At 45.8% G+C, this 14,623-nt stretch overlaps 1 protein-coding gene across 3 annotated transcripts in view; it reads right to left on the bottom strand.

Moving 5' to 3' along the window:
- The window catches only part of KIRREL3 (kirre like nephrin family adhesion molecule 3), a 270,848-nt gene that overhangs the window by 175,002 nt on the left and 81,223 nt on the right, over positions 1–14,623 (bottom strand). The gene's annotated exons all lie outside the window — the stretch shown is intronic.

The following is a 14,623-nucleotide window of genomic DNA, read 5'->3' on the forward strand; positions in this document are numbered from 1 at the left end:
TGGTAGCAGAAGCTGTCATTATAAAGGTGCTAAGATTTAAAGAATTGCTTTCTCGTAGGTGCTGCTTCATGGCTACAGCCTTCCACGCTCAGCTCCATCACCTCCTTCATCTGCACAGCCCTGGAGCAGACACCAGTGCCAGCATCTCTCAACCCTTCTCACACCTTATTCAAATTCAGGTAGCTCCTCCGTAGCACGCTGAGCAAAAGCTTCCACCTCTTATCCGAAGCTTTCAATCTCATCAGAAATATTAAAAGGCAAACATTGAAATTACAGGAAAAGGAAGCAGAGGCTTGTAACCTGCCACAGTAATGGAAAATCCAATTGGTCTGGAGTACAGCTGGGCTCGTACAAGATAAAGAGGAAAATAAGTGTTGCTTAGCCCTGCCTCTGTTAAATGTTGCTGCGCGGGGCAGAGAAGTGGAATAAACGATAAAAAGATGGATAGAGCCTTTTAGAGGTAGTTGCAGGATGCACCACACACTACAGAGGGTAGGTGATGGGCTCATTTATCCCTGGGAAAACAGGAAGATCTTGGGAAAGCAGCAGGGATAACTAGTAGGGAAGGAGAAGGGGATGTCAGGGATGCCAGTGTCAAAAGCACTGTCCCACTAGCCCCTGTGCCAGGCTGTGCTTCCTGATGGACCATCCCTGGATGGGGCCCAAGGTCCTGCTGACAGCCCTACCCCGGCTGCATCAACTGTCTGTGCCTCAGTTTCCCTCTCAGCACAATCACTTCAAGCACTACAGCATTCTGGATACCTCTCTTTTCCATTCCAGCCCCACCAAACCCCATCTCTTAGCCTGGAGCTTCTACCCTGCTGACCTAACCCTACAAATCCTACTTCCAAACACCATCATCCATTTGCTGGGAGTGGAAAAACCACTATCAGTTATCAATTCTGCTCTTGAATACACCGCACCACTTAGAACCAGGCAAGGTCTATTAGTGATAATGAAACTGGGGAGCCTAATTCCCTACACAAATGAACTTGAGGAAAGGGGATTACATCTCCTGATACGCACAAAGTTGAGGATCTAGCATCAGCGGCTCTGTTTAAGAGTCTGACCTCATTCCTGCCTTGTAAACAAGCTTCTAAGTCTGAATAATAATAAAGCCCCTCATTTTTCTTGCAGAATCATGATATTGGTTTATTATTTTCCTATTCATACTGCCAATAGTAAATCAAATTACCAAAGATGTTCACATTTATTACGGTATTTAGAGCTCAGCGTAGCTGGCGTGGTTTTGCATCAGCATAGCTCAGGTCTTCGTTAATAACTTTGGTGTCCCTAAAGTTACTCGTAAACCAAGACAAAATGGGGAAAACAGCCCTGAATTAGTAAAGCCATCCCAAAACCCCAGTGTTCTGGAAGACTCAGGAGGGTGGCTTTGGGCTACAAAGCTCCTACAGACATTCATAAAGGAGAAGGGAAAACAAGCGGGGGTAAAGTGATGCAAAGGGGCACACACAGCCTAAAGATATGTTTGCACGCTTCTTTTCCAGCACCAGACTAAGCCAAGAAAGAGCAGAGAAAGTTGAATTCATCCAAATTATTTCTCTGCTCACGTAAATTACCCTTTCACTCTTAATTATAGACCAGGTTGGGGGTTGGAGCAAGCTGCTCTAGTGGAAGGTGCCCCTGCCCGTGGCAGGGGTGCGGAACTAGATAACCTTTAAGGTCCCTTCTAATCCAAACCAGTGATTCTATGACTTCACCACTGAAGCCAGAACATCAACATCCCTTGAGGCCAATGCAGTGGAATTTTGGGACGCACCTTCTCTGCCAGGTTTCTTTAATGAAGTGCAGTTTAGCGCTTGGGTTTGTTTCCACATGCTTGGCCCCAGGGCTTGCTGCAGGATAAGGGCAGGAAAACCTCCCAGGGCAGCAGTGCACAGCAGCCAGCAAAACAAACCCAGGACCTGGCTGCTGCATGCGAGAAAAAGGGAATCATATGGTTGAAGAGAAGAGTAATTGTAGTGGAAATTCAAAATCACTTCACTGAGCCCATTTCATGCCGTCGTCCCTGCCCTTGTAAATCAGCAGCGGCAGCAGCAATTTATTCCTAAACAACAACAATCCTGAATGGGGAGGAAAATGAAATAATTGTGTTTTGACCAGCTTGAGACAATTCCTCTGCATGCAGATACATATTTATAAACACGGGTGTCAAGTGTAAAGGCACTCCATCGCTCTCATGACCTACTTCAATGTGCCCACCACCAACAGCACCATGGGGGGAAAGGAGCTCATGCAAAACATCACCAAGGATTTGGTGTTTGCATCCAGTGCTCATAGAAACCAAAATGGTTAAGTAGTGTTGCAGGGGCAAAGCAATGCCAAAATAGCCTGTGCATCCCAAACCAGGGTTCTCTTGGATATGGTACCTTCTTGTGCTGTTCCCAGCTTGTCCAGCCTTACTGCTACACCTCTGACAGCTCACATCTTTCTTTGCTTACAACAGTCTTTACTTCTCACCCCCTGGGCCATGCACCATATGCTGGGTGTCTTTTAACTTCAAAGATCTACAAGACAGATGCAGCCTCATGGAGCTATTCTGCTATCCATCCTCATGGAGAAGGAGATGCTGAGCAATTCGCTGACAGAGGCGTTGCTCAGACCTGCTGCAGGCTCCCCAGGTCTCTACAAACCTTGGATCCATCAGCTTGCAGGGATGTTAACAACCTGTATTGCCTTTGGCTACCCCACATTCCTTCATCCCTTGATCAGAACATAATCAGTTGGCAGGAAAAAAACCTGACATAAACCCACCTTTCCTTCTAACCATCCTCAGGAACATACCTGTCACTCTCACACATCACTCTGCAATTCCCTGGGTGACTTGGGGCTCCTGTAACATTTACTGTACTGACAGAGGAGACAACCCAGCAGCCAATACCCCTTTACAGAGGAAAACCAAGGTACGGTACACTTGAGTAACAGCTCTCAAGCTGCATCAATCAAAGCATTTTCTAGGGGAATATTCTGCTTTCTGTTTCTCCCCAAAGTATTTGGCATATGATGAAAAAAGTGTCAGACTCTGCCTGTCTCCAAGTTTTCGGCAGAAGACCTCCCAGCTCATTTTCCATGCCTTTACTCCAGGTGCAGATTGCCTTTCTGATCCCCACGAGGTCTGGCAGCTGGAAAGCCTTCCAGCCTCTTTCTTTCTTATTGATTTCACTAATTATTATCTTTAGTTTTAGCCTCATTTTCTTAAGCTGTTTTGACAGCCTTGTTGGCCCATCAATCAGTGTCTCCTAAGTACTTTTGAATTTCTTGGTGAATCTCAACCAAACCTGACAAGTGATGATGAGTCTCGCTGTTAAGGGGAGAAAAAGAGAAAAAACTCAACAATAACACCACAGATAGATGTAAGAAGAGGCTGGGTGAAGGAAAATGACCCCTTTCTGCAGCTAGAGAAAAAGAAATACACCACTGTTCCCATCTGGGCACGTGTTTCTTATTCCTGCAGCCCGTCGGAAAGGGGAAGGCAGTGAGTGCTCTTCTCACCACAAAAACACAGGCCACAAGACAGCAAACCCCAAAGTTTAACTGAAACAAATGGGAACATTTCATTAGGAGGCTTGTTTGACAAATATAATCCAGATAAGGAACATCTGCCACAGGGAACAAACATCACCTCAATTAAGATTCAGCTGCAGTGGAGTACCAGGTACATGCCTCCTATGAGAAGCTTGCCCTCTGTGCCTGCTGAGCCTAGAATCTCAAAACAGACAAAAGGCAATTGCAATACAGTTTATTTCTTCTTTCCTTTCATCCAACCTGGAATTGAACAGGGCTAGGGATGGGGCAGCCACAGCTCCTCTGGGCACCCTGCACCAGCGCCTCAGCACCCTCACAGGGAAGAGCTTCTGCCTAAGAGCTCATCTCAGTCTCTCCTCAGTTTAAACCCTATCCCCCTTATCCTTTTACTACATGCTTTTGTACTTTAACGATGCAAAGGGCTCCAAAGGGCATGGGAGATTATTCTATTGCGCTGCGAATGATGGAATGATGGAAGAAAGCATCTCAAGGGGGGTGTCAACCCACAGTTTGCATACATTGGGCTGAGATGGACAGATGAAATCCGGACATCACTGTAAGGGAAACTATGGAAATAAAAAGTAATGCTGGTTTTTGTTTCACCAGCTTTAAGCAGATGGCACAGAACAAGTGGAAAACTCAGCAAGGGACTGAAAGAGGCAGAGCAGCATTAAGACAAGGGAGAAACATGAGCAGACTGCTCTCTCCCAAGGCAGAGATGAATTGCTGGCTCACTAGAAGCAAATTTCTCCTGTCCAATTAACATGGTAACACAAAGCACTCCTGTTAAATCAAAGCTGCTGGTGTGATTTGGTTCCCATTCTCAAGATTATAGCTGCCAGAGCTGCCTTTTGAGCATCTTGTTCTCTCCTTAGGGTTCTTAGGGGTGTTTCAGCTTCTTTTCCTAGGTGTTCAACATCCCTTGCACTGGACTCCGGCTTGCACTGAGAGGCTGGATAACCACAGTCCAAACCGCCTTTATCTGAGCTGGTTTTACTTCATGCGCTGAAAGCAAAACCTGTTCTCCTGCCTCCTGCTGCTCCCCAAAACTGCTGCTGCAATAAAGGTGAGAATGCTTACAAACAAACCCATAGTTCTATTATTGCTGCTGCTGCTATTTGATTAAGTTATTACAATAATTGCTGTGCCAGCTTTGCCACAACAGTGGCTTTTACTAGCTAGTGATGCTGCTTGTTTTACAGTTGCGAGGACAGGTAAGTGGGTGAGATTTACACAGAGGATGACAGCCAGCTACATTACCCGACCTGATAATTCGTACTTGGGAGCCTGACTGGAGCAAAAAAGGCCACTGCCTCTTTTCCAGACTGCTTGTTTTGTGTTTGCTTTGGTTTCGCTACCAACTAAATGCACTCAGGGGTAAAGCCTCCTGTGGGACCTGTGAAAAGGTGCTATTGCAAACATAACATCTGTATTTGTTGCCAAGGCAATAGCTAATAACGTTAAAATGGAACAGGGGCCCTTTTTGCAGCAGGACTGATGCATGGGCAAAGTGGGGGATGATGAAGGGAGGAACTCAGCCTTCTGCCTGACACAAATCAGGGGTTTTCATACTGGGGGGCTCCTCCTCTACAAAGAAGATACCAAGAACAAATGTGCACCCCAGCCGGGATGCAGCAATGATGGAGAAACCTGGCAAACCCAAGCACAGTGGTGCTGAGGTCTTCACATAGAGAAGAAATCACAGCTTGGGGCAGCGCATTTTTCCTCCTGGCCATTGAGACTAAGCTCTGCAGAGTGCAGGAGTCTCCACGATGACCTTTCCTAGACAGACGCTAGAAAGCTATTACTGAGCACAAGCCAATTTGCTTTGCGAGTGTAAGTGGCAATTTTCCTTCTTAAATACATTACAGCTGAAGGTAAATGGCTATAAACAGAAAGTTACTTCTCACTCCCTCCACAGAGACCTCTCCCTGTGGTTATGAGCTATGATCTTAAAAAATACTGTTGGGAGACCCCAGCAGCACAGGACGTGGCTGTTTTCAGCTGGTAGCTTTCAAGCCTAGCTTTTTTTAAGAGGAAAAAAGATTGAGTGATAATAACCACAGGGGGCAATGACTTCTTCAAATATCCCTATGCAGCAGTTGGAACAGGGAGTGAAAAATTAGGAGCAAGGTTTAAGGTCTCTGGCATTTTATTCTGAGTAGGTGAATTGGCTGAAGAACAGCAGCTTGCAAAGCATCTTGTGATAAACAAGAAGAGAGGGCTGTGAGATTGCATGAAGTACTTCGGTATGGTGGGACAGGACGAGGAAACATGGGGACTGGGAAGAGCTGCCTTGCCAGAAGCACAGCGCTTCTCCAGTCCCACTGTAGGCTACAGAGAGCTCCCATGCCACAGGGACACCACAACAATGAGAAGGGGAGGTGGGTTATATAATAAGGGAAAGCTGCTCTGCACTCCCACCACCCCAAGGTCTCACATCAGCCCCAGGAGAGCTTGCCCTCAGGGATTGTGGTGGCCAAACAAAGACATCTTCCCCTCCCTACCATTCCAAGTCCCTCTTCTGGATGCTCGGCAAACAAACCTCAGTTAAAGCCTTTAATTAGCAGCTCTTAGAAGCATTGTGGGATTCCCTTCTTTCTGATCTACTTATTGGTCTTTCCTGTCCAACATCTGCCTCCAGCTATAGCACGGCATCTCCAGACAACCTAACAAAAAGGCAGGATAATAATACAATACACCTCAGAGAATATAATCCTCCTCATCTATTACTGTGGCCCGACATTCCTGTTCATTAGGAGCTCACTGTGTACAGGCATTGTACATCTTCATTGGGAACCCACCGTCTCTATTAAATGTAATTATTTCTCCCTGCGGCTTGCATGTTGAAGATGGGTACTAAAAAGCAAGGGGCTGCTGCAGAAACATACTGCAAAGCTCTCCTACTATAAATGTGCATAGCACAAACTACCTGAGACCGGATCCACAGGTTTCCGAGGTTGGCAGGACCACTGTGATGAGCTGTTTCGACCTCTGGGCTCAGCAGCACATAGGAGCTTCCCCTTGTTGATGCCCACCTGAACTCCAACATCTGGATGCTCCCCGAACATCTGGTTTCCACTGAAACCTCGCTAATCATGCTACCATAACCCCTGGCATGCTACACCAAGTGTTAATTAGCCTCCTTGTTAAAGGTATTGCTTGTTTTCTAGCCTGAATTTGTTAAGAAGCTTCATCTTTGAGCTACTGGGGTTTATCACATCTCTGATGGCCAGACCAAAACATGTACCTCTTTAAGCCGCTCCCCTTGGATCAAGTTGTCCCTTTTCCTAACCTTTCAGCTTTATATTATCCAAACCCAGAAGCAGGAAGAAAAATGGGGGTTGACCAAGCACTAAACTTGTCCTTTTCTCCTTTAGTATAAACGCTTTCCCACAGTATAGCAGTATTTTGTCTGAAGCACTTATTTGTAAGCAAAACAATTTCCAGCTTGACCAGCCCAGAAAGCCTTTACAAAGTCACTTTCAAAGCTGTGGCACATCCTATTCTGGCATTTTTATATCAGCAACTTGAAATTAAATGTGATTTCCAAAGCAGGAATCCTTCTAGCATAGTTTGCATATATTGAAATGGAAGAATGTCACCAAACTGAAGTGGTTGGTCTAGATGGGATCTGGTTGGTTTGAAATGATGTGTTCATGGTGTTTCAGAATGTTACAAAGCCTTGTCATTTTGGTGTATTTTGGGGTACAATTGCTGTTCCTGACTAGGGAAGGGAGCCCAGATAATGTGTTTCAACAGGAATTTGAAGATGGCCAGAGTTAGAGGAGGTAGATTTTGCCCTTGAAATCAGATGGTCAACCACATATTAAATCAACAGCCATTAGTAGCCCTCTGGCACCAGGACTTCACCTCAAAGCTAGAAAAAGCACTTGGACACTTATTTAGTGGAATATCTTGATTAAACCCTAAATACACGCAATCAGCATTGGCTTGATGTATTCCAGCCAGCGGCTACTTGGGGGACTGACTCAAACAGGAGATTTCATGAATATTCTACAGACTGACATTTGTTTGCAGTATTTGAATATTTCCTAATAACCAGGGGAGAAAAAAGCCCTGCATACCGGGAGGCCAGGCTCATGAATGCTTTATAAAGTCCGGTCTCCCCTGAAATATCCTAAATGGCAAACAGTGCTCGCTACATACAGATATGCAAAGCACTTTTCCGTTGCCTTCCCTCCTCTGGGAGCTCCCCTTTCAGAGCCAGGGTGAGGAGCATCATCAGCAACATCCCTTCAGCAGGATGGAGGGAGGAACCGGCCACAGACTCATGGCACTTCCCTACAGGAAATCCCTTCTTTTAGGGGAAATCTTATCAGACATTAACAATATATTAATATTATAACATGCTGGTTTTAGAAGGGCCTGTAGTGACAGGACAAGGGGGAATGGCTTTAAACTGACAGAGGGGAGACTGAGACATTAGTAAGAAGCTCTTCCCTGTGAGGATACGCCTAGGTTTGGGGTTTTCAGTCAATGGAGAGAAACAGGCAACCTCAGTGTATGACTTATCTTACTAAAAACAGACATTTGAGGAGACCCGCCTGCTAAAAGTGCTCAGTTCTGTTTTGACTGTGAAAGAAATCTCAGGTGACTGATTCATTCTTCAGTGTCTGACTCAAGACATCTGTCCTGCTTCCTTCAAACAACTCTGAAGCTCTTTTTTGGAGTGTTTTAAGAGGAACTGAATTCCCTGACTTTCGCTGTACGTCACCGGATTAATCCTCGAGCTGGAAGCAATCTGTTTCAAGTGAGACAGCGCGATTGTCATTATGAAGCTGCCGAGACAACAAAAAGCATGTTGGACAACGGGTTTGGTCACGAAGGAGTTTTGAAAGGCAGATTTAGGCCGATGCCAAATAGGCTTCGAAAATCCCACTATTTACTCTTCAGAATATGCAGGAGCAGAGATTTCATGAGTAATCCCAGTACTTCTTCACCACAAAGAAATATTAACATTAGATAGTGATCCTCTGGCTTTAGAGAAGAATAAATAAGGCCAGAAAGATACAATGGTTGTGGAAAACTGTAGCAAATGAAAACCCATTTTCCTTGCCCTCTACAAGCATGGGCCAAGGTTGGAAGAGGCTGAGTACTGGTCTTTTGTAAATATGGGGCGCTGAGGAGAAGCTAGAGAAAATAAGCATACGCATCCTTAATGACTGTAGTTACCTTGAGCATGGTTTTTCCCTTGTGTTCAAGTATTAAGGGTGTCACAGATTGAAAGTTATACTTTCGGAGGTGACGCCTATGGTGTGGGAAGAGGAAAGATGGAGCAGCATAATAATAAAACCCTCTTTCCGGGCTGCTTCAGGGCTGAGGCTCATCAAAAATAGAGAATCATAGAATAAAGGAATGGTTTGGGTTGGAAAAATCCAACTCACTCAGTTCCAACCCCCTGCCATGGGCAGGGACACCTTCCACTAGAGCAGCTTGCTCCAAGCCCCTGTGTCCAACCTGGCCTTGAGCACTGCCAGGGATGGGGCAGCCACAGCTTCTCTAGGTTCACCAAGATCTGCCTAATTAGAAGCTCAAGCCTGAAAACTTAATTCAGCAAAACTCCTCCAGCATCTCCAGTGGGACACCTGAACTGGGGGACCCCGACTATTGTGCTCAGCAGGTTGACAAGACACTGAATTAACAGGTAGCACAGACTGTTTTGCCTTTACTTATACATCAAGTTTAATTGCGATGACAAAGACGACATCAGCGACAAAACGGAGCCAAACTGCTGGGCCCATTCTTCTCGCACGCTAACTATCAGAAATTAACCGGTGGATTGCATTGCGCTCTGGGTATTGTCATGCAGATGAAGAAAAACAACTTGCTTTCCAATTTCCTCATGCAAATATAGACTGGATTGTTCTGACAGAGAATATGTTTTGCCATCTCAGTGGTTCTGCAGAAGATAAGAGGAGCTGCAAAAGTTTTGCAATTTGTAAGCTTGGCAGCTTATTAAATAAGTAAGTACAAGCACCACCCTGCGAAACCAAGTGTTTAAATACCATTACAAGTCAGCTGTCAAGGTCAGCAAGTGTTTAAACAATCTTGGATTCCTTTTGCCTTATGGGTTTATTTCCTTCGCAAAGAAGTTTCTTGATACAGCCCCAAACTCTGGTGGAATATTAAGAAAGCCTTAATAAGCCTTTCAGCCCAAATGCTGCTGCCAGGTCTCGGCATTCACGAGCCAATGTCCATCTCAGCACAGCAACTCTGGCTTCTGGGAGGCTGTGCTCTTGCCCAGTAATTGGATTAAGCCAGCAAAAGGCACGCAGACCAGAGCTCCATGTGCGACACCCACCACAGGAAGAAATAAACCTCTGTAGAGACTCAGGAAAGCCAAAGGAAAGGAAAAGAAAAAGGCAGCTCAGCCATGAAGGCCGAGGAACAGCCATTATTTTTACCTTTTCAGGATTAAACAATAGCTTGAGAACAATTATACAAAAGCCTGGGCTCTCCTCCCAGTCTCAGTATGTGTTTCATCTCCATGGCTCCAGTTTTCAACCCTTCCCTTTTATTCCACATCCCAGAAAAGCTCCTGCTCTTACAGGAGTCACCTCCCTGCCTATGTAACTTGCGTGAAGCCTGACCTACGCAGCCTCCTGCCTGGGTACCCCTTGGATGGGCACATTTTCATGGTGTCACCTACAGCTATGGACAATGTTGCCATCAAACACCACCCACAGCCATCCACCTTCCAGCTCCGCGTGGCCTGGCTATGGAGGACAGAGCCGGATGTTTTCCACACTGAAGTCACCCCCAACACCTCCACATTCCAATCTCCATTGCTGGTACAGCAACAGGGGCTAGAGCCCCGGAGGAGAGACACTAACCTCTCAGGCACAGAAAAGATGTCTTACCACGCCACCTCCCCTTCTTACAAACCCAGCTCCGTCCAGACCAGCCCAGCTAAATCTTATTAGAGCTCAGCAAGAAAGTGTTTCCCTCATCTCCTTGATTATGTGCTCGGTAGCTCTACCACACTACAAATAAACATATCATTCTTAATAGCAGCCCCAGGGGGTTGTCAAGAGGGGGCTAACACTGACTGTACACAGCGAGCAGTGAGGAAGTAGGGAGGAAGTTTTCCACAGAGCATCAGTCAACCCACCCTGTTGGTTTGCCGGGGACTAAAAGCATGTAATTCCCAAGTTCTGCACGCTGCAGAAGTTATCATTTGGAGGTTGTTGCTCTGCAGTGGCTCGACAGTGTAACAATACAAAATAAATCTATTCACGCTGCTTTGGCGAGACCGAATCCCAGGAATGCACCGCAACAGCGGAGAGCAGTGATAAGTTCTTGTAACTTACAGCAGCTCGGTGCTGTCCTCATTACCATACATTATCTTACTGCACACACAAGAAACCTTTCCAATGGACTTCACTGTTGCTGAGCTTTTATCCCCTCTGCTGTGTTAAAGCTGAAAGCACTTTGTGTAACCTCAAAGCTTCACTGACACCGGTGGGCTTGAAGTGCTTGGAAGCTACAGCGCGTTTGCCTGTTCTCTGGCCACTGCACTGCTGTTAGCAGTGGTTTCTGGAGCCTTGCAAAGAGGGTGCGTGGCTGGATTTTGTGCTCTGTAATGCGCAGGGACTTAGCACATCCTCTCCTGCTGGTCCCACCACACCAGCCTACGCAGGGCAGGGCTTTGCAGCAGAGCAGTGGTTAAAAGGAGCAGGAGAAACTCCTGCATCAAGAGCAAAAGCCCAAGCAAGACAAATTCACTGACTCCAAAAACGAGTCACCAAATTAATCAAAGTGGACAGGGAAGGGAACAGTGATATGCCTATCAGTGGGATCTTGGATGCACCACTGTTGATGAGAAAGGACAGCAAGACATCTTCATTTCACCTGCTGACACTCATGGAGACAGATGCAGCATGTGTCAGCATGTATGGACTTGCACCCAGATAACACAGAGGCCAATCAGGATGCACGCAGCCTGTTAGCAATGCCCACCTGATGTAATTTCTGGCCACATCTCCCGGAGCTTGTGCCAAATTGAGCTCTGGAAGCATGTGCCCATGCCCAAGGCTTCACCCAACATCCAAGACCGACTCTGCTGGCTAAAGAAAATGCACAGTGCTTTATAGACACTGGAGATCTCAATTTATAGCCATACCCAGCAGCAGGGAGGCACATACACACATTTAGCTGTGGGGCCTTTACAGAAATAAAAGTGTTGTCTTTTAAAAGCTGTCTCTGGTTTTCCAGCTCAGGAAAGCTGCTCTTTGAGGATGCTGTGCTGAGCCCCCGTAAGTTAAAACCATGGCAGGCAGTTGGAACTAGATGATCTCTAAGGTCCCTTCACAACACAAACCAGTCTGTGATTCTGTGACTGGAAACTTTTATCTGCCTGGAACAAAAGACTTTTGGTTTACTTCCTTGTACCTAAAACAACCAGCAGGATGCAGACTTGATGTTCAAGTGCTTCTCCCAAGTCAAAGAGGTTAAATTAAGGTGGGTTTTCCTCTCTATTGCAGCCAGGCTTGAAATCACCTTTCAAAACACACAGTGCCACAGGCTGGGGGAATCTCACCCAAATTCCCCCACCCTCCAAACCCAAGCTGGAAAATGCCTTGCTACTCATAGCTTGCACATGAGCAAACCCTGCAGCTCCCACACCCCCCTCCCCAGTCCCCTGAGTTTCTATCCAATGCTGATGCTAGATTTGCAGTTGCCTGGATTTTAACTGAACAGTGCCTCCTGTCTCTTGGTTAGGGGATCAGCACACCGGTAGCGATTCCCAATTTATTCCGATAGCTGGATGCTCAGTAAGCAGGCGACAGCCATAAGCAGTTCTTGACAGGCATTTGGAAATCTAATGCGCCGCGGGTTGTGTTCCCTTCCTCTTAATAGGATGCAAAGCTCTGTTTTCAAAAGAATATGCTAACATTTTAAGCTCTTTTTGTTAGTATAAATGATAATGTAGTCAACGCAAGGGCCTCATCTCTCCTTGAAGTGAATATAATTCCTATTCACCTTAACGCATACGCATCAGGCTCGAGAAAAAGCCCGAGACAGGCTGCTCTCGAGTGGGTTTCACTGAAGCCTTTGCTCCCAGAGAGGAGCTGATGGAGGAGTGAAAGAAGCTGTCTTGAACTGGATAAGCACAGGATGGACTCGAGGTCTCTTACAATTGTACAGGCTAATGCAGCTCCTCCTTTAGTGAAGGACAAAATGAAATCTTTCAGTCTCAGGAAAATTCTAGAAGAAGGATGCAATAAATCTGCCTGAAATAGAGAGGTCAGGGTGCTGAGCAAGAGGTGAGGAGACCTTTGCCATGGGCAAACTACAGAGGCAACATGGAATGAAACAATAAAAGACAAAAGCTGAGGGTCTTTAAGAGCATGGACCTCTCCAGGCCCCTTCATTATCGTTATGGAGGCTTGTGGTGCTTACGCATGCTTAAGGAGCAGGATTACCTCCAGGTATGTCATCCCCTCTTATATAAATTCATCCTGCTGTCTCTAAAAGACATTCACAGAAAAAACAGACAAGTAGCACTCAGATACGGCAAGAGAGGAGGCGTAGAAACCCTACAGGTTTTTCTGCTTGTGAGGTTTATGAAACCTCTGTTCTCCTTGTTTTCAGTGCACGGGTTCCTCATCACACCTGGTTTACATACAACCCACTGACAGATTCAGAAACAAACACGTCTCGCTGTTACTGGATTACAAAGGAAGGATCAATTCCATGCCGTCAATCCCTTCGTTTCGTTAGCGACTGATTGGAAGGCATCAAATCCTGTCTTCCACCAGTCAGACCCGTAAACAAGACAACATTGTTTAAAGAAAAGAAGGCAGAAAAGACAAAACCAACTGCCAGGTGCCAGAGATTGCTACGGGACTGCAGCAGGAACAGCAATATGGGGAATAATTGAGCTGTTCCTATTGGCGATGAAACCAGAGCGCTGGCAAAAATGATTTCCCAAAGTTACTAGGAACCCTCAAAGACATTTTCCCTTATATGGGATAAGATGGAAAAAAGCTGCCAGAAAGAAAAAAGGGGAATAGTTGGGAAAACTTCCTTCCCCTGTAACTTTCCCATACAACCTAACCATTTCCAAATCTGGGAAGGTGATGGGTTCCTTACTGAGGACTAGACTCACCCGTGCTCTTTCCTAGTGCACCAACTGTCAATGCAGTTCCTTTCACGGAGATTAGAATTCATTTGTAAAAGGGGAAAAAACGAAAAAGAAATGAAAGAAGAAAAAGAAAAGGTATTTAATTGGCAACTCAATTCTTCATGAAACAAAGAGACGGATTTGTGCAAAGAAGAATAGGGAGAGCTGTTTTGATATCTGAATTTTAATGACTCCATGGCATCCCTATTTGTTATGTATCTGCTTTCGAAATGTCACGGCTGGCTCGAGTGGTAATTACTGAGTTTCAACATTTATAGAAAAGCAGCACATACAGTATGGAGATAATTGCCCAGTTGGATAGTTATGAAGGATGCAGGTTCCCCCCCCCCCCGCTCTCCTCCCTCCTTCTGTGACTACAGAATTTCAGTAATTATCACTAGAGCCACTTGTTAAAGAATCAGAAAGCAGGTAAACAACAAACACCAGTGTGGTTTATTCATTAGGATTCAAAAAACACATCAGCACAACTCATCTTCAAATTACAAACTGCTGCATCTCCCACAAAGCGGAGGCCTTACGCTACGCCGGTGTTTAGCGTTGCTGTACACCATACAAGACACCTTCCTGATGTAAACTGTTATGTAGTAAAAGCTATTGTGCGGCATTTGCAGGTTTTGGTACCCAGGTTATAACATCAGCGATGATCAGACCACAAATCATAAGGCTTGGGGTGGGTTGAACCTATGCACAAAGCATGGACCATCCACCAAGCATGCATCTCCACACGGAGCAAGATACTCCAACACATTTTGGGGGCTTGCTGTTGGTGTTCTGGCTTACACTATATGTATTCTATAGGTAGATTCTCTCCCAAAACACTCCCATAAATGAAAAAAATCACAATGGAAAGGGCAGCTCAGCTTCCACTTCTACCACTGGCCACCCTTCACAGCACAACTTTCCGCT

This window comes from Pezoporus wallicus, unplaced genomic scaffold (assembly GCF_028554395.1).
Source record: "Pezoporus wallicus isolate ANWC-B61680 ecotype Strahan unplaced genomic scaffold, APGP_CSIRO_Pwel_v1 contig_8797, whole genome shotgun sequence".
Taxonomy (NCBI): domain Eukaryota; kingdom Metazoa; phylum Chordata; class Aves; order Psittaciformes; family Psittacidae; genus Pezoporus; species Pezoporus wallicus.